This window comes from Molothrus aeneus, chromosome 8, assembly GCF_037042795.1.
Source record: "Molothrus aeneus isolate 106 chromosome 8, BPBGC_Maene_1.0, whole genome shotgun sequence".
Classification (NCBI taxonomy): Eukaryota; Metazoa; Chordata; class Aves; order Passeriformes; family Icteridae; genus Molothrus; species Molothrus aeneus.
In genome coordinates this window covers 2467087-2488046 of record NC_089653.1, presented here as the reverse complement: position 1 = coordinate 2488046, position 20960 = coordinate 2467087, and positions in this window count along the sequence as shown.

The window sequence follows — 20960 nt, the reverse complement described above, 5'->3', positions numbered from 1 at the left end:
CAGCAGCTCTATCTTGTGTTTCTGACTCATCAACGGCTGGAAGCTTCTCTGGCTGAGTTCAGACTAACAAAAATGCAAGCACTGGGTTTGATCCTGCATGAAGTTGTTCTGTAGAGGGTGAAGGGCAAACCAAGCAGAAGATGTAGTGAGGAAGAGGTAAAGATGAAGGAACAAGAGGTAAAACCCCAAAAAGGAGCCCTGGATGTGTATTTTGAGCGATGGAGAAAAAAGAAATCATCTGTTCCGAGGCCAAACAAATGAACAAAATGATGAAGGATGCAAAACTCTGAGCTGTGGTTGGTTTCCAATTGTAGCAGTGATATTAGTAATAAAATCAATACCAATATTAGCTGGGCCTAATAACTACACAGATCAGATTGGATTAGATGGGTATTACTTCTCCTGATAACCTGCTTTTGTTGCCATTGCACTCTGGGTAGGCAGAGCTATCTTGTCTTTTAATTAAAGCACTTTGATTCTCTTGTAGTAAGAACTGAAAATGTCTGGTCCATAGCCCAGCAGTTAAACCTGTCCTGAAGGCTCTTACAAATGAAAATAAAGGCAGGTTCCATGGAGAGTCCTCTGCCTGGCAGCCTCAGTGCTGTGTGTGGCACGGGTGACAACCCAGAGCAAGGCACTGAGGATCAAGGTGGCTAAAACCAGGCTTGCCCTGAGCTTTGGACCACTAAAAGCCTCCCAAAATGGGCTTTAAAGTGATTTTTGGAAGTTCTGACATCAGCTTCCAGGGCTCCATTTATGTGGGAGCAGCCCCAAAGCCCTACAGATATTTGTTGACCACTAAAACCCTCCCAAAATGGGCTTTGCAGTGAATTTTGGAGAGTCTGACTTTTTTTTTCATTATTATCTTTTGAGCATTCAGTAAGTATTTTTCTGTATTCTTTAGTATAGTATAGTATTCTTTAATGTAATAAAATAATAAATTAACCTTCTGAGAACACAGAGACAGATTCATCATGCCTGCCTTGGTTGGGGCATTCCCTGCAGATGCAACAACTGGGATCTCAGGGAAGCACTGGCCAGAGTGGCAGATGGAGAGCACCAGCACACCCCAAGCCCCAGGCTCTGGCTGTGCTGGTGCTCCCCTTTCAATTCCAGCCATGTCCCCTCCTTGCCAGCCAATGCCCTCTAATGGGTCCATTAACCAGCCCTGTCTTTGCCTTGGCTCCTGATTCCTCCCTCCCCTCCTCATCATCAGGCAGCTTTACCTGCTCCAGAAGATAGGATTGCGCTCCCTAAATCTGTCCAAGGGACAGCTCTGAGCCAGCAGCCAGACACGCTCACCCTTCCTTGGCCAAGCCAAGATCCACCTCTGGCATCCAGCATTCCCTGCAGGAGCGTGGCTGTCCCCGAGGGCACCTGCCTGGAACTGGAGCAGATTTACAGCAAATTCCTCCATCCCTGCAGAGCAAAGGGGTCTCTGCTGCCTCTCCACCTCTTGCCAGCCTGCTCTGGATCTTGAGCTTTTCTCCAAGCACTCCAGCCCAAATTGTGAAAAACACCAATAACTTGGTTGTAAATTTTAAAAGTTGAATAGTAATAAAATGGTTATAAAAATAGTAATATAATTAGAGTAGTAATAATTTGGACAATTTGGATTAGGACAGTATGAGACAATAAAAACAAAGAGTTATGGACAGTCCAGGTACCTCTTTCTGGGCAAAATGAGCCCGAAAAAGGACCCACGTTAACAGAGGATTAACCCTTAAAAGCCACAGCCTGATGCATATTCCTACACCTCATCCATGATGCATAAATTCCATTCAAACCCAGGATTCTGTCTGGGCAGTGTCAGCTTCTTCCTCTGAATCCTGACTGAGTCTTCAGGGCTGAGCGAGGCAGGAAGAACTTGATAATGGAGCAATAAATTCTCTTTCTCTGAAAGATTCAGGTGTCCTGTGGCTGCTGTCTTACTACAAGTCCTTTCTTTAAAAAAAGGTATCCCACACAGCATAGTCTCCACTCCAACATTATGTCATAACCTAAAACTGTATTTTACACACTACTCAAGGAAACCAATACAGCATCACTTTCTAACACAACCCATATAATATTCATTTGAATATTTGTGAAAAGCCAATAATAAAATACACATTTTTCACACAAATTCTTGCTCACTGCCAGGGCAAAATCTTCCAGGAAACCCATCAGGACAGGCACTCATCCCTGTTTGCCTCTGCATGGAAGCATCCCCTCAAGCACCAGAGGAACAGGGACTGGAATGACTCAAAATCGACTCCTTTTTGCTGGGTACTTGGTTGGCTTTCTCTGGAGTTGGAGGAAATTTTTAATAGTGCTGACTATTGATAATCTGTCATTGGGAATTTGCTCAGCACTCCGCGCTGAAAATGCAAGGTCCTGCTCCCCAGAGTGCCTGGAAACATCCAGGGAAAGCAAATTTGGGGAAGTGGCAAGGAGATGAGGAGTTCCAAGGGCACAGCCAGCTGAGAAGGCTGCTGGGGACAGGACCAAGCAAGGCTTGGGGGGGTCTTGGGGGAGAAAAGGGGGACAAACGTGGCTCTGGTGGAAGCTCACTGATGGAGCACCATGGTTTTGGGGTCCCCCACATGACCCTGAGTCACATCATTTGCTTTTCTCTGCTGCCCTTTCCCTGAAGATGGGGAAAACAGGGCTCTGGGAGCTCTTTGGGTAGAACCACATGGTTATCAGGAGAAAGGCTACAGGAAGATACAGGGAAGAAGAACCCCAGACAGGAGAGAGAGGGAGAAGGGCAAGCACAACTCCATGTCCTCAGGCTGTTTGTAGCAGAAGGCAAGGACAGAAATAGCCTTTAAAACAACCTTGCTGCAAACTCAAAGTGCATTTAACCCTGTTTTAGAGTCACTTTTATTCCTGATGACCTCTGATCCAGCAGGCAGGCCTTCATTTTCTCCTGTTGCTCCTGGGTTTGTTTTTCTCCCTTCCCGTGTTGCTACCTGATAATGTCACCTTGAGTCACTTAATTTGCTTTTCTCTTCTCCCTGAAGATGAGGAAACAGGGCTCTGGGAGCTCTTTGAGATCCATGGGTAGATCCACATGGTTATCAGGAGGAAGGCTGGAGGATGATACAGGGAAGAGGAGCCCCAGACAGGAGAGAGATGGAGAAGGGCAAGCACAGCTCCGTGTCCTGTTTGTAGAAGGCAAGGACAGAAACAGCCTTTAAAACAACCTTGCTGCAAACTTAAAGAGCATTGAACTCTGTTTTAGTGTCACTTTTATTCCTGATGACCTCTGATCCAGCAGGCAGGCCTTCATTTCTCCTGTTGCTCCCAGATTTGTTTTCCCCCTTCCCATGTTTCTCCCTGATAATGTCACGCTGAGCTGCTGAAGCCAGCTGCAGTTTTGACAGATGATGTTCCAGTTCCCTCTGCTTCAGATTTGACATTTCCACAAGCACTGAACACACATGCTTACAAATTTTGAAAGGGAAAAGAAGCCCCACCACTGCTCTCTCCTTGTTTGGTTTGTGTGTGTGTCATTTTGGAGTTGTTGAAAAATGCTGCATGAATGGGTCTTGAAGTTGAAATCCTGGTGGCGGTGCCATCCTTGGCACCTTCATGCCATGGTTTTCCCCCCATCATTCATGCCATTACCCCATGGTCTTGGATTTAACACTCAAAGCTCTGAATATTTCAGGGCTGTGCTGTGAGACACAGCAGCTCCTTCCTCCTTCACAGCCAAGGCAGTGGAGCACAATGGTTTGGGAAAGATGATCCTCTGGGAGATGGGAGGAAGGGCTAACTCCAGAGGGGAGCCTGTACCTGAAACTTGGTCTCCTGGCAGAGAAAGAACAGGGGAAAAAGGTAGGAAGAGCTTTAAAGCCATCAGCTGATATTCTTTGAGCTTTCAGCAGAAGAAGCTGAGGGGAATTTTTCCTTCCGTGTGGATGAAAGCAGGATCAGGCTATTTATCTTTGATGAAATGCCAAGAAATGGTTAATTGTGTTTAGAAGCAGCAAAAAGATGTAATAAATAGTGCTTCCTGCTCTGAGAAATGAGTGAGGAGCCCAGATCTGATAACTGCCTGTACTCATCCTTTTTTTTGTGCAGTGAGTGATGGGGCTCCAGCACCCACAGAGGCTCTTGGTTTGGAGAACACACTGAGGTCTGGCACTTCTGCCATCTGAAAATCTGACTAAACTTGCTGTCTTGGTTTGGAAAGGCAGGAGTCTGCTAAGAAAGGCAGGAGCCTCCCCTGAAATGGAGAATGTGAACCCTCCCCACCCCTCCGAATTGCTATGAATTTTAAATTAAGGGGCTCTCAGGCGAAAATATTGGAGCAGAAAAAACCAGTTCTTTCATAGGGAAAGGGGAAAAAATAAAAGGATAAAATAAACAATGCAGAACACTAGAACAACACTGCCAGAGTCAGAACCCAGCCTGACACCCTGTGGGTCAGGGTGTTGGTGGCAGTCCCACTGGAAATGTGGCTGCAGTGTCAGGGGTGGTTCTGTTGGAGCAGGGGGTCCTGTAGAGAAGGATGGATTCTTCCTCTGAAGATCCAGTGGAAGGAGAGGCAGCTGCTGTTCCTCTGGGGAATCCCGTGGAGAAAGCCGTGCTGGTGTCTCAAAACCTCTGGATTATATCTGGGTAGCAATGCTTGGCTCCTCCCTCTGGGCAGAGCATCTCCCAATGGGATGTTACAGTTCTTATCAGCCATGCAGGGACATTCAATAGCTGTTATCAGCAGATGTCCCCTCCCAGGGAGGTGTGAATGTGGTCACTCAAAGACAGAGATCAGGCAAACTGCCCACTTGACAAAGATAATCTGCCATACAGATGGGAATGAAAAACATCTTGCATTGCAATCTGGAACACTTGCCTTGGGACGTCACAAAAGGAGGATTGGGAGCTGTAGAGGTCCCATTTCCACAGGGCAGCTCTGGGCAGTGCAGAGGAGGATGCTGTGAGTTGATCACTGCACAGAGGAAAAGCAGCCCCAGTGCTGGGGCTCATCTAACTTTGGGATGAAAATCACCTTCAAACTCCAGCCAGGGCAGGGGAGAGCTCCAGGCTGCTATTCCTTGGGGGAAAGGAAGAAGAAGGACCTCAGAGAACCCCTCTGAGTTCACAGCCAGCACCCCCCAATTCCTGTCTAACAAAGCTGCTCCTGTTGGAGCTGTAGTGAGATTTGAGACATTGGTGAAGATGCTGTGTTGAGCTGCTTGATACCACCTCAGTGAGTGAACACCACACTGAACATTTTGCTTTGAAAATTGGAAGTGCCACACCAATCCAAAATCCCATTACTGGCTTTTTTATTATTATTTCTTTTGTACCACAGCCAGGGGAGCAGCTCACCCTGCCCATTTTTCAGCATCCTGGTTTTCCCTGCATGGGAAACACCAGCCCAGGTAGTAAAATAATATTTCCCTTCACTAATCACAGGAATTAATGCTGGCTGAGGCATAAAAGAGGAACAAAAATTTGATCTTTGCCCCAGCAGTGGGATTCACCTCCACATCCTGGACTTGTGGCAGCTGGGCATCACCTCCATGTCTTTTTCCTTGCCTGGAATGTGTTTCAACATCACTGAAATGCCAGGGGATGGGCTGAAGGTGCCAGCCCACCCCAAGCAGGGGGACAGGGAGGTGACAGCTGCTCAGGTGACACCTCCTTCTTTTTGGGACATCTAATGGCCTCTTATGGGTCCTTTTTGGGAGTGATCCGGGGGAATCACGTTTGTTTGTTTGGGAGGTTTGAACAGAAGTGGCAACAGATGCACTGTGTAATAAAAGCACAAAAATCACTGTTATGCTTTCAGGAGGGGAACAGAGGGGAGAAAAACTGCAGGCAGCAGAGATAAACCCAGGCAGAGCTATGGAAAGGCAATATTTAATAGTTCACCAAACCCATTTCTAAGGTGTGTTACTCCTAGAGCTGAATTAAGTATTGATCCTTTTTCTGGGGGGTTTGTTTAAAAAAAATAAAAAGGCATAAACCCAAGCATCTCCCACCACCCAAAATTTCTATTTCTCACACCTGAATGAATGCATCCCCTGATTTTTAGGGTGCCTGGGTCAGTTCTTGTTTGGCATCTCCTTCCCAATGGCTCTGCCCAGGGTTTGATGACCCCACTGCTTCCTGGGGATGAGCTGAGAGCCCAGCAACTGGGAATTTTTTAAATTGGGAAATTGGGATTTTTTTCTGGAGCCTTTTCATCAGGAGTGTGTTTTAGCATTCACACCTGAATTTTTTACTAGCACAGCTGCAAATCTAGAGAATCTCATGCAACTGAGGGAGGATGGTAAGGTGCAGGAGGTAAAGGGAAGTTCTGGGAGCTTCTTGTACCAACTTCACCTCTAAAAGCTGTAACAGGCCTTTTGACACTGCATTAATGTCACAAATAAAAATAATCATCCCTGAGTGGTCTAGCTCTTTTCAGGGGGTATCTGCTTGGATAATTTTTAGATTTGTCTAAGGCAGCTTGGAATTACCTCCAAAGTGGTCCCCATAAAGCTAGATTGTACTGCATTTACTACATGTGCTTTTAGCCCTTTCTTCCCTGATTTTTTTGGACTTTGATTGATATTTCTGTGAAGGACTTTATTTTTTATTCTCTTTTTAAGTGCCTGTGCTGGCTCACAAGTGACTCAGTGCTTGATCAATACTGCTGGTGGCTGTTGGTGCAGCCACTGATGGGAAGCTGGAGGAGAATTATTCCAGTGAAAGCCTCGAGAAAAATCAGTCAGGAAAGGCTGGTGAGCTTGCTTGGCTTAAATTTTCAGTGTTTTCAGAAATGGGGAGGGGAAACAGCCAGTAAACAGCTTTAGGAGAAGGCCAGAGGTACCTAAATACTCAGTGAAGGGAGTTTATAGTGACAAATCACATTACCAGCAACCCCCTAAAAAGCAGATTCCCAGAGCCTGTGCACTTGGCAGCAGGGAAGAGCCTGTCAGGACACAAGAAAGGCTTTTCTGGTTCAGCTGAAAGGCTTTTCTGGTTCTGTGCTCACCCCAAAGGCTGTCCTGACCTCCAACTGCTTTCCTCTCCAGGGAATCCTGGAGTCTGATGTGATTGCCTAGTAACACCCAGCAGATTTTCCTGCCTGCATCCCTCTGTGAGCCCACACAAATCCCTTCTTCCCAAGAGGTGAAGTGTGCAGAGCAATGCTGTTGAGATTTGCAGATGAAGCATGAGGTGTGGCTGGGGGGAGGGAGTCAAAACCTCTTCAAGGATCAAATTTCCTTTTAAAAAATCAGATGGGTTTTGGTTGGAAAGAACCTTAAAGAGGATCTGGTTTTATTTACTGCCCAGGCAGGGACACCTTCTGCTATCCCAGGTTGCTCCAAGCCCTGCCCAGCCTGGCCTTGGGTGTCACCATGATCTTTTCTGAAAACTCCTATTTGCCCAGGATTTTCTCCTGGGAAGCTGAGAAGCCTCAGAGAGGAATGAAAACAATAATTATCTGATTTCTGCTCTTGCGTTTGCTGCTTTGGAATGTGGCTTGGACATTGTTTACCAACAGGTGAATGCTTGATTGGTTCCATGTGAATTGTTTTTACTTAATGACCAGTCAAAGCCAGCTGTGAGTGACTCTCTGAGGATTCATGGGTTTTTATTATTATTCTTGTTTAGCCTTCTGATGTGTCCTTTCTCTACAGTTTAGTATAGTTTTAGTATAGCATTTCAATATAACATAACATATCAGCCTTCTGAGAATATGGAGTCAGATTCATCTTTTCCCTCATCCTGGGAGCTTTTCAAACACCAAACTCGGGCACTTCCAGGGATGTGATTTTTCTCTTGGAATGTGCCTTGCTGTCCTTTCCTCTCATTCCAGCCCATGGATGCTGCCCTACAGGGTGTGCACCATCCATCTTCCCAACTATGTGCTCTCACACCTTCCAGGAAGGGGCAGATTAAAAAAAAATGGTCTGGACAGATGTGGCCATCATATTTTCTGAAAAATCCTCTTTGCCCAGGATTCTTCTCCTGGGAAGCTGAGAAGCCTCAGAGAAAAAGGAAAACAATTCTTAGCTCATTTGCTTCTCCTGTGTTTTGCTGCTTTGGAATGTGGTTGGAGGTTGTTTATCCAACATGTGAATTGAATAGTTTTAGTATAGCATAATATAATATAATGTAATGTAATGTAATATGTAATAATAAATAATAAATAATGTAATAATAAATTAACCTTCTAAGAACATGGAGTCAGATCCATCAATTCCTCCTTTGTTCAGCAAATACCACACTCTCACACTATTGGTGGTTATCAGTAGCACACTCTAGCAAACCATATTTATAAACAATGGTTGCAGAAAGAGAGAATTTGAATGTTTGAATTCTTTCCCTCAAAGTTTCCCACAGTGTGTCACTGTCATATTTTCAGAAAAGTCCCTTGGCCCAGGATTTTTTCTCCTGGAAAGCTGAGAAGCCTCAGAGAAAAAGGAAAACAATTCTTATCTCATTTGCTTCTCCTGTGTTTTGCTGTTTTGAAATGTGTCTGGAGATTGTTTACCCACAGGTGATTGTTTCAATGTTTTCAGGTGAGTTGTTTTCACTCTTTGGCCAATCAGGGTCAAGCTGTGTCAGTCTCTGGAAAGAGTCACAAGTTTTCATTATTATCTTTTAGCTTTCTGTAAGTATCCTTTCTGTATTCTTTAGTATAGTTTTAGCATAGCATAATTAATATAATATAATATAATATAATATAATATAATATAATATAATATAATATAATATAATATAATATAATATAATATAATATAATATAATATAATATAATATAATAATAAATTAGCCTTCTAAGAACATGGAGTAACATTCATCATTTCTGCCCTTCTTCCAGGGGACCCTGAAAATTCCACAGACAGGGGTTCTTTATTAAATGGAAACTGTTTTAGTGGAAAACCAGCAGCCTGTGTCCCTCAGTGAGCATTTACAGGCAATGTTTGTGCTTTTAAGGGGGGAGGAAAAGGTGTGGGGCCAAATTTTGGGGAGGCCCAGGTTAAAGCCTTGCAGTGCTGCAGTGACCTGTGAGGATGTGCCAGCCCTGGGTTAAAGGCAGCCCTGAGGAAGCTGCCAGCCCAGGTGAAACCAGCCAGAAGTGACTTCTGCCATCCTCCTCAGAGGGAAGATAAATGTCATCAGTCATCAGCTGTCACAGCTTGTGCTAGGCACATTTTTCTCTCCCTGGTGCTGAGCTGGAGCTGCTCTGGAGGGAGGAGGGAAAGCAGGGGGAGGGCGAAGGGGAGCTGAGAATCCTGAACTCCTCCTGTCCCTTGGGTGGCTCTGTCAGTGCTGGTAGAAAAATGGGAGTAAAGCTGGGGGAAACGAGGCGTGGGACCACTCCAGGCAGCCAAAGCAGGGAGATGAATGGGTGCAAAATAAAATAAAAAAAACCCTCTCCAAATGTTATCCCAGCAAGGTGGGGAGAAAGGGAGTGTGCTGGAAAGGGTCAGTGCAAGGGGAGGGGATGTGGAACTGCTTCTCAGCCAGCTCCCAGGTAGTTTAAAGCTAATGGTGAGGAACAATTCCTGCAAATCAGTTAATTCCAGTCCCCAAAGGCAAGGAAATAATTTCAGTGCTGGGCTGGGCAGGAGCAGGCAGGGATGGGGATGTTCATCCCAAGAGATAGGTGTGTGTCCTGGGAGCCAAATTCTGATTTGAGTGAGCCTCCCCTGCCCTGATGGGAGATAAAATGATGGGTCTCCTCTTCCCTGAAACCCTGGTTCTTGCTGCTCTGGGTCCCTTGGCAGGGCAAGGGAAGATGATTCTCTGCTCAGCTCATTCAGACATTTCCCTGGGGATATCTGGCACCAAACCTTTTCTGTGTATTTACCATGATCTTGTCCAGTCTCTCCTGGAGGTCAGGCCACCTCTTGGCATCCTGTAGGAAGTGATTTCTCACTCCAGAGTCCTCTGTGCCATGGGAAGTGGTGGAGTCACCATCCCTGGAAGAATTTAAAAGCTGAATGGATGTGGCCCTCAAAGATATGGGCTGGTGCTGGATTGGGCAGTGCTGGGGGAATGGTTGGACATGATCTTGGAGGGCTTTTCCAACCTAAATTACTCTGTGCAGAAACATTTATCCCTTTCCAACAGCATCCCCAAGCCATGGGCTCTGCCAAAACACCTGCTGGGCAAGGCCTGTCCTGGTATTTCTGCTCTCAGTTCACCCCAGGGAGAAAAGCACAAATTCTGCTGAATCCAGGCGGCCTTTGGGTCATGCAGGTAGAGCTCCACCACCAAACTCTGCTGGGAACACATAATTCCATGCAAATCCCTTGCTAAGTGAGCTGAGCTCCCCTCACCTCTGGAAAAGCACTCCCAAACTTGCTGTGACCCACGATGTCCTGGGGTAAACCAGATTTTGGAAATCCTTCCCTGCCTCAGAACTCCTTCTTGGGCTCGTTCTGCTCAATGGCTGAACTGTGCAGGGTCATATTCACATTTTCTGGAAAAATCCCTTTGCCCAGGATTTTTCTCCTGGGAAGCTGAGAAGCCTCTGAGAAAAAGGAAAACAATTCTTATCTCATTTGCTTCTCCTGTGTTTTGCTGCTTTGAAATGTGTCTGGAGATTGTTTACCCAAAGGTGGTTGTTTCATTGGATTCTGGTGTGAATTATTTTGACTTATTGGCCAATCAGGGTCAAGTTGTGTTGAGACTCTTTCCAGAGTTTTCATTATTATCTTTTTAGCCTTCTGTAAGTATCCTTTCTGTATTCTTTAGTATAGTTTAGTATAGCATTCTTTAATATAATAGAGTATCATAAAATAATAAATTAGCCTTCTGAGAACATGGAATCAGATTCATCATTCCTTCCTGCCACGAGGGCACTCCACAAATACAGTATCTGGCCTTGACCAAACAAGATGCCATGGGCATCTTCCACTGTCTCAGGCTGCTCCAAGCCCTGTCCAACCCAGCCTTGGACACTTCCAGGGATCCAGGGGCAGCCACAGCTCATCTGGGCAACCCATCATCATCCCCCTTGTTCATTTTTCCAATGCCTCAAGCAGAGAACAGGATTTCAGTCAGAATTTGTTGGTACAGCTGATACTCTGCATGAGCAGGGGGGTTTATTTAAGGAAAGGAAACAAGTGCAAAGGTATGAAATTACCTGAGGATTTTGTCTGAGCATGACGGGATGGGGCTCTGGTGGCACTGAAGAAAAGAGATAACAAGAGAAAACTTTGACTCTTCAGAGATTAATCTTTGCAGAGATTAAATTGAAGCCTTCAGCTCTGAGCCATCGATTGCATTTCGCTTCCCTGACAGTTTTGTGGAAGTACAAATTGCAGAGCTTGTGGACAGTACATTTTTTTTTTAGCCATCCAGCAACTGGCTCATTTATAGGTGAGGATCTCCCTAAAGCCAGGCAGAAGGCTGGGATCTGTTGGAATCCCAATGGAACTGGAGGATCTTTGGGGTCCTTTGTAAGAGCATCGGAGGGTAGGACGGTCGGGATGGACGGAGACGAGAGATCTCTGCAGCCAGGTCAGGAACTTGGGGTTTATTGCAAAGGGCCTGGGGCAGGGCCTTGCTGGGAGCTGCCAGGCACAGCTCAGAGCAGGGCTGAGAGAAGAGAGGGGAGAGAGGATGAGAGGGTAAGAGAGGAAAAGGGCAAGAGAGCAAAAGGCAAGAGCTAAGAGAGGCAAGAGCGTAAACGGGGTAAGAGCTAAGAGGGGCAAGAGCTAAGAGAGCAAAGTTCCCGTTACAATACAATAAATCTTCTTCTATGTTGAATATTCTAATTCTCACTAACCAATCTAGTACAATATACAAATCCTAGAGCATTTACATACAGCCTATAAGAATCATTACATTACCATCCTGTGTTACATTTTAAACCCTAAAAACTCCTCTTTGGGCCCCTCTGCCAAGCTGGCAGGGTCTGCTCTGACCCTTGGGCCTGTCTGCAAGCAGAGGGAATTGTTCCATCAATAGAGGATTACCTTCAGCTGGCCATACCATTGTTTTCCCGTTGTTCAGTAACTGAGGGATCTCAAAGCTTGCTTTCATTTCAATCTTGCTTACAGTTTCTATATTCTCAAAATCTTTTGCCAGGCAATCATGTTTGTAAGGCTTTCCTCTTTCAACTTCCCCAACAGTCCCTTCCATCCCAACCCATGTGGTGATCCTATGAATTCCAGCCAAGGGAAACACCAGCAGTGGCACCCACCCCAGCCTTTCCCCCTCCAGAGGACAGGTTTGAGGGCCAGAGCAATGGTGTATTTATTCCCATTGTATCAGCAGCAATGACCCTTTTAACCCTTCCCTGGGAGCAGGAGACAACATCCAATGGGATCAACTCAGATTTAATAAACAAAAAAAATCATTTCTAACAGCTTAAAGCACCTGTTAGGCACAATCCATCCATTTCTAGGCACAATCCATCCATTTCTAGGCACAATCCATCCACTTCTGCCTGTTCCCTGGAGGCCAAAAATTGGTACAGGGCAGTGGAGCAGCACGAGCTGTGCAAGAACCTCTGTAGCTGGTGGTGCCCAAGCTGAAGGGACATTTGGGAGGAGCAGACTGGAAGGGATGTCTCTCCCTGGCTCAGGCCCAAGGGAAGGGGGTTTCAGAGATCAGCTTTCTTTTTTCATTTCCATCATATTTGTCCAGAAGGGCTGGGCAGGCAGAGGAGATGGACAAGATAAGGGAGCATTCAGTTAATTCCACTTTAAACCCAATTCCATTTCCTTTCTAATTAGAGCAGCAGGCTTGTTTTAACAGCTGATTATCTCTCCTGGGCAGTTGTGTGTATTCTTCTTGGCTACTTTCTGAGTTTTTCCAGGCAAAGCTCTGCTGTGATTGTAACATAAATAAAAGGGGAGCAAGGCAGAGCATGAGCACTTTGGAGAATGCTCTGCCAAGAATTAGGAGCAAGGTTTCCTTTTTCATTCCTGAGGGTGAAAAATGGAAGGTGCTCACCACAGGAAAATATAAACCCTTAGAAGCAGAGCAGAGACCTCAGCAAATTGTTATTACTAAGGACTACATGTAAAAAAAAAACCTCTCTGTGACAGACACTCAACCCTCACAGATGTTCCAGAACTGCTGGATCTCCAACCTGTGCATCCCACAGGGGCCAGGAGAGGCTCTGAGCACCATCAGCTCCCCTCAAAGCCTCCTTTGGAGCTGAGAGCAGGACACAGGTGAAGGAATCCCAGCCCTGGCATGGCTGAAGTCTCTGCAGGTGCATGGAGCATCACAGGATCCTCTGGGAAAATTCTCCTGCTTCCCAGAGTCTTATTACAAGACATGATTTTTTTTTCCAAAGCCTGTTATTGTTTCTTTTCTTTATTAGTATTAGTATAAGTATTAGTGTTAGTATTAGTATTATTTTGTTTGGGGGAAAAAACCCAGCACAGAGCTGAGTTTATAATAACCCTATATATATATAACCTTATTTATAATAATAACATTATTATTATTATTATTATTATTATTATTATTATTATTATTATTATTATTATTATTATTATTATTATTATTATTATTATTATTATCTTGTTTAGAAAAAAAACCCAGTGCAGAGCTGAGTTTCCAATCCCTCCCCATCCTTGGGCTGCCTCCACCACCAGCAATGGGCTGGGAAGCCCCAAAGTCCCTTTTTCCACCCTTCTTCCACGCTGGCAGCCAATTCCCAGATGTGAGGCTGAGCTGGTTTTCCCTTTTCCATGACCTCACCCTCGTTTCTCTTGGCACTGCCTCTCCCCCTGCCCACGGGCACACTCCCAGGGGCTGTGTTTTATAAGGAAAAGGGGTTTTGGCAACAAAAAAAAAAAAAAAGGGAGAATGTGCCACTATTACAGACACTTCACGTTGCCAGGATGGCACTTTAAATATTCCCATCCTCTTCATCGTGTTACAGTCCCTGATTCCAGGTGAAATTCACAGACACCCATCCCACAATGAACACAAAGTCACGCAGAGGGAAGAGCAGGAAAACAAAAAAGCAATGTAAACACCAGCCCTCCTGACACTTTTTTTTTTTTAATTTTTTGACTCCCTGAAGTCCTGGGCTGGTGCTTAAACTTCCTGTGCCCCATAAAAGCTCATTAAGCAGTTTCAGGGGTCATCTGGATGGCATTTTGCTGGCTCCAAATGGGATGAGACAGCTCAGAGTTAATAAGTCCGAAAGGACCGTTTATAAAATAAGATGTTGTCACAAGGTGTTGTTAAAATAGCAGGTGAGCTGGCCCATTTGGAGAGCTTAATGGCCCCAGGTTTTAAAAATATCTGTGCTCCATTTCCCCCGACAGATCAGGAGTCTGAGGCAGGTATGGATTTTCCTGCCTGGGTGCTGCAGAGAGTCCCAGGTTTTCATCCCAGGGGAGCTCCCTGTCTGCTCAAAGCCCTCCCACTGCCTTTTTCACTGTGGTTTTGGGGATGGGGCTGCAGGGATGGGCTGGAATCATTCCCATCCCCATCTGCTGGAATAAATCAGCCAATTTCCTCATGCAGAAATTCTTTATTACAAAGCTGGTATTTGTAGGAAATATCAGAAGGCACTGTGTTAAACCTAATTTGTCAGCAATGCAGTGAGACTCAGTTCATTCCTGTTGTACATGTCTATCAGATTTTCTCTCTCTAGAAATGTTTACATTTTCCCTTTTTGAGTTCTCATGGGACAAACTTCATTGCTTACACAGGTACATTTGTTTTTCACCCCCTGAATGGATTATTGTGTTAAATGAACTTCTCATTCTCAAAACAGCTTCACATGGGAAGCTTGTTAGCTGCACTTAGAAGAAATGACAGGCCAGCTTTGGCAATTTCAGCAGAGCAAGGCCTGATTTCATATTCTTTTATAAAATTCTTCTTCCTGTCTGTGACACCCATCCAAGAGATGCTGCCCTGCTCCTTCTTCCCAAGCTGCTGTTCCTTCCCAAGGCTCAAACTCCTGGGGGATAGCAGAGCTGCTCCCACCCAGGCCAATATTCTATTTCTTTTTACCTTGTGCTATTTGCAAGAACTTCACGCCCAGCATGGAATTTTCTGACTGCCAAGTGAAATTTAGTCAGCAGAGCTTCCATTATTCCCAATTTATTCCTCCACCAGAGAGTTGTGCAGGATGAGGGGCTGGAGAAAGGAAAACAGGGCCCAGCAGCAGCCAGCAAACCAAACCCAAGCAGAATTATGATCCACAATTTATCAACCATTACGTGCAGGGGGTTTCAAGTGTATTTATTGCAATCTGACTGCGAGCAGCTCAGAAATCAATTTGGTAAATGTGGTGGGGAAGGGCAGAATGATGTTTTTTGTTATCCTTTCCCTGGTAAATAACCACAAACCCTCAGATCAGAAGGGTTTGCCATCAGGGATAGCATTCAGCCCAGGGTGGATGAAACAATGGGAGGAATGAGAGGGGAGGGATGCACAGAAGAGGATGGAAAAGCCTTGGGACAGGCATGGGGACACGAGGATGTGACTTGTTGAGGCAGGGATGGATCCCTGGGAACGAAGCAGAGCGTGTGTGTGGACACAGCCATGAAAGTGGAGGGGTTTGAATTGAAGGATGTGGCAGAAACTCTCCAGAAATCCCAGCTCCAAGCTGATGCCTGGGCACTGCTGAGGCACCTCAAGCCCTCAGGTCTGTCCATTCAGGAAGGACACTGAGGGGCTGGAGCCTGTCCAGACAAGGGAATTGATTTAGGGAAGGGTCTGGAGCTCCAGGAGCAGCTGAGGGGGCTCAGCCTGGAGAAAAGGAGGCTCAGGTGGGACCTTCTTGCTCTCCACAACCCCCTGACAGGAGGATGCAGCCAGGTGAGAGGCTCTGCTCTTTCCCAACCCAAACAATTCCAGAATTCCGTGATCCTAAGCGAGTGGATAAAGGAAAATGTGGTGGGCATGACCCCCAGCACAATGGACCTGCTGGACCAAATCTGAGCTGGTTCAACACCTGAGTGGTTTTAATCCTATGTTAGTCCCTGTCTGGGACTGATTTGGAAAAATCTTGGCTTTCTCCAGCCTGACCAGGAGCAGCTCAGTGCCAGACAGTGGGGGTCACAGTTGTGGGTTTCTCTGGGTCTGGATTGAAGGCACTTCAGACAATAGTTCATGTTCAGACTCAGGTGTTTATTATTTCTTATCAGTAAAACAGTCTCACTGCTGTGAGTTCAGCAGCTTTTCATTAGAAGGCACAAAATGGCAACAATCTCTTGTTCCAAGGGCTTTTCAGACTAAACTGTCCAATTAAGAGCTGACACCTGGATTATTTTCCCTTTTAACCCAATAACTGATCCCACAGAGCTGCAATGGGGACTTTTCTGCCCAATTACAAAATGCCACCCACACCCATGAAGAAGAAGGAAGAAGCAGCATGAAGAAGAAACCCAGGGTGACACCCTGTGCCCTCCATCTTGCTGCCATCCACAGCACACTAAAAATCCCAAAACCTCAATTTCTCACCCAGTGATACACCTACACTACTCTCTATAATCTATTGCACACTTTTGTGGATTCTAGTTTATTCTGGAGTTTAGGAAACTTTCTCCGTGAATGAGGATCAAAGTCAGTGCTCCCCTGGGGGTCAGGGCACCCCAGAGCAGACAGAGGAATATTCCCAATGCCCTGGGTTTCCAAACCAGACTGCTGGGTGGGAAGGGGGAAAATTCCATTTATATCCAGGGAAGGGATGGGCGCAGACATCCTCCCCACAATCCTCACTCCTCACTTCCAGCTTTGGGAGCCACCAGCCCAACTTTGCCAGGAAAGCTCTCCAGAGACACAGGAGAGGTGGTGGCTGCCATGCCCATGTGGAAAATCAGGGCATCTGCTCCCAAAGGTTGGATGATACCAGCTTTTCCATTTTGGTGATATGCAGCCATCTGGTGCACTTCAAGAGACAGGCTTTCTTCTCCTCCAATTTAAGAAAAAGGATGAGATTAGATGAGAAGCAGAGGGGAGTTTTGCATCTCTTTAATAATGACCTTTTTCCAAGTTTTTTTTTGCTGTTACACTGGGAAGAAAACTTCTATTTTAAAAGAGAAACTGGGTTTCTCATATGTTCCCATGATTCCTGATGCTGGCACTTTCAATTAATCACTGCAAAGAAGCCACCACGAAAATAGCGATACCAGAACTGAATATCCTCTGGGCAAATGCTGCCTGATGAGTTTAAAAAATGATAAATAAAATCCTTCTTTTCCTTGGCACCTCTCCTCTGGCTCATCCTATGCAAATCACCTCAGTGAGGAGAATTTCCCAGGCTGTGGCTGAGGTTGGTCAGTGGGGCAGATCGAAGCAGCAAGTTCCCAGGTAATTATTTATGTGTGAACTCAATACCGGGAGATTAAATCTGAGCTATGTTCTCTGCCTGGGTCCCTTCTCCCTCAGAGCCACAAAGTTTAATCTTGTATTTGTTGGGAATGTCCTGACAAAGGCAGGAATGATGAATTTGACTCTATGTTTTTAGAAGGTTAATTTCTTACCTAATAATACTATATTATATTAAAGAATAGTATACTATATAAAGAATACAGAAAGGATACTTACTTAATGTTAAAAATATAATAATGAAAAACTTGTGACTCTTTCCAGAGTCCTGACACAGCTTGGCCCTGATTGGCCAAAAAGTTAAAACAATTCACACTAGAAGCTAATAAAACAATTGCTTGTGAAGAAACAATTTTTAAACACATTCTACATGAGCAAAATAAAAGAATTGTTGTAGTTTTTTTTACTGAAGCTTCTCAGCTTCCCAAGAAAAAAATCCTGAGCAAAGGGATTTTTTCAGAGAATGTAAATACCACAGTTTAACTGCTCAGGGAGGCAAAGAGTTTGAAAAGCTCCAAAATCTGGTAATCCTATGTAATGTGGTAATTCTAGGACTCATCCCACCCCACTGACTGCTGGCATGTTTGGGAAGGGGACACCCCGTGGTCCTTGTCACCAGGAGCTGCCAATCTGCCCTATTGTATTTGTGGGGTTCCCAGAGGAAGGAAGGAAGGAAGGAAGGAAGGAAGGAAGGAAGGAAGGAAGGAAGGAAGGAAGGAAGGAATCTGACTCCATGCTCTCAGAAGGTTGATTTACTATTTTATGATACTATATTATATTAAAGAATGCTATACTAAACTATACTAAAGAATACAGAAAGGATAGTTACAGAAGGCTAAAAGATAATAATGAAAACTCGTGACTCCAGAGTCTGACACAGCTTGGCCCCACTTGGCAAAAAAGTCAAAACAATTCATATGAAACCAATGAAACAATCACCTGTGGGTAAACAATCTCTAAACACATCCCAAAGCAGCAAAACACAGAAGCAAATGACTAAGAATTGTTTTCCTTTTTCTCTGAGGCTTCTCAGCTTTCCAGGACAAAATCCTGGGCCAAGGGATTTTTCAGAAAATATGACTGCCACACTGTGAGAAACTTAGAGGAAAAGAATTCAAACAATTATTATCTCTCTTTCTGCAACCATTGTTTATAGATATGGTTTCCTAGAGTGTGCTATTGATAGCTCACCAATAGTGTGAGAGTGTGGTATTTGTTGGATGAAGGAGGAATTGATGGATCTGACTCCATGTTCTTAGAAGGCTAATTTATTATTATATTATATTATATTATATTATATTATATTATATTATATTATATTATATTATATTATATTATATTATATTATATTATATTATATTATATTATATTATATTATGCTATATTAAAACTATACTAAAGAATATAGAAAGGATATAGACAGAAGGTTTAACAAGATACTAATTAAAAACTTGTGATGCTTCCAGAGTCCAACACAGCCTGACCCTGATTGGCCATTGAGTCGAAACAATTCACATGAAACCAACGAAACAATCACCAGTTGGATAAACAATTTCCAACCACATTCCAAAGCAGCAGAACACAGGAGAAGCAAATCAGATAATTATTGTTTTCCTTTTTCCCTGAGGCTTCTCAGCTTCTCAGGAGCAAAATCCTGGGCAAAGTGATTTTTTAGAAAATATGACACTGACACCCAGATGTGGCCCAGCCCTTGGATGCAGCATTGTGACAGGAAATCTCATCCTCTAGGAGGCTTCTCTGCCCTCTCCAAGCTGCTCAGCTGCAGGGAGCCCACCTGCAGCAGCTGGGAGGTGGCTGATCTGCAGCATTTTGTGTTTTTTTTTCTTGTTTCTGGGTGTTTTAGTCCAATGCAATCGACTCTCAGGCCTTGCTCCCCTTTCTGACCTTTCATTTGTTGTGCTGATTATTTGCCATGAAAATTTGGGCCTGAGCCAGGGAGAGAAGCAGTGTGTTTGCCAGCTGGTACCTGAGCTGGGCAGAGCATTGGGTTGATGCACAGATTATTTTGTGATGACTGGTTTTGATCCTGAGCCATGAAGAGGTGAAGGTTTGGCCTTTACCAGACTCCCCTTAAAAAAATCCCACAACACCAAATCCACAAACTCCACCAAAAATAACCAAGCTCTGCTCACTGACCCAAATGTTTGGCTCTTGGTCCTGTTCATGCTGAAAAAGTACTGAATAAATGTTCAGTATGAGTTGAGGGTTTATAGTGGATGGTGGGCCACAGGAGGGGGAGATTTTGGGGCTGCTCCATGAGGATGTTGGCAGGACATCAGGACAGGAGGAGGCATCACTGAGAACTCCTGCTTTCATTACATGACCCCTGCTAGCTCAGAAAAGACTTGTGGTGTAAAAGAAAACTTGCTCTCAGAAAAATTGGCAGGGAAAAAACCCCCAAAAACCATCTGGGATAAAAAATGGATGATGGGAATTGTGAGCAGTTTTTGGGTCTCAGTGTGCTCCTGCCTCCCCCAGGTGCAGCTCTGGCAGGGGGATGAGCTTCCCCCATCACTCCCAGGTATTTGGGGTGTCCCTCTGGGAACTTGGAGTGCTCAGGGGTCCCTCTGTGCAGGACATGGCACAGAGTCAGCCTGGGATCACTGCTGGCTTAGAAAGAAATAATAATTCATGTCCCTGTTCCTGGGTCACACTTGAAATTAATGAGTGGCTTTGCAAAAATTGGCCACTTTTCCTTTGATTAATATGGTTTGGACTCTTTCTTTGCCCATGGGTGTCTGAACACAATCAGGTCATCCTTTCAAGCTCTCTTCCAGCCTGGAGAAGACAAGGTTTTATTTTGTAATGAGATGTTCTGCTCATCCCATGACTTCTGAAGCAGGGTGGGGGGAAAGCAAATGCAGTGAGCAACCTGTGATGAGACTGGAGTGAGTGGGGATGTGCATCTCCATCTCTGAAAGGCATGAAACTCCACACCAGCATTCACAGGGGTGTAGTGAAGTCATCCCAAAGCATTGGCTGCCTGATGCAGGTCTTAATGGGCCAAAAAGTGGGAGGCTGTCCCAAGGAGGCTGAAGCAAGGCCCTGATGGTGAGGCAGAGAGGTGAAAGTGGCTCAGAACCCCGAGTTTTGTGTTACAGGTGGAGGAGAGGAGCAGGGGAAGTGGCATTTCTGTGAGACCCCATTGAAGAGGGGTGTTTGGCAGGCACCAGGTCAGGGAGGATTCCTTTGTGAGCAGAGGAATATTTATTAAGGGGAGTTTGGAAGTTTTCCTTCCCTAGGGGACCTTGAGGGATGTAAAATGTAAAAAGGAAAAGCCCCTCAAAAGCTGCTGGGGCTTGAGCATCACAACCTTCTTACCACCCACCTCAGGCCACTGTTCCCTCTCCAGCATCACCCAAATCTCAGTTTGGGATAGGTGCTACTGCTGGCCTTTCCCTTGGCTGGAATTCACAGGATCACCAAATGCTTTGGGATGCAAGGGACCCTAAAGGTCCTCCAGTTCCATTGGGATTCCAACAAATTCCAGCCTTCTGCCTGGCTCTGAGGAGATCCTTGCTCATAAATGAGCCAATTGCTGGATGGCTAAAAAAATTTGGGGGGATCTGGGTGCTGTGCTGGCCCCCCCCTGCTCCTTCACCCATGGGGGCTCTGTGCCTGGTGATAGTGACAGCAAAACAAGAGGGGGGAAAAAAAAATAAACCACCTGCACAGGAGGGGAAAATAAT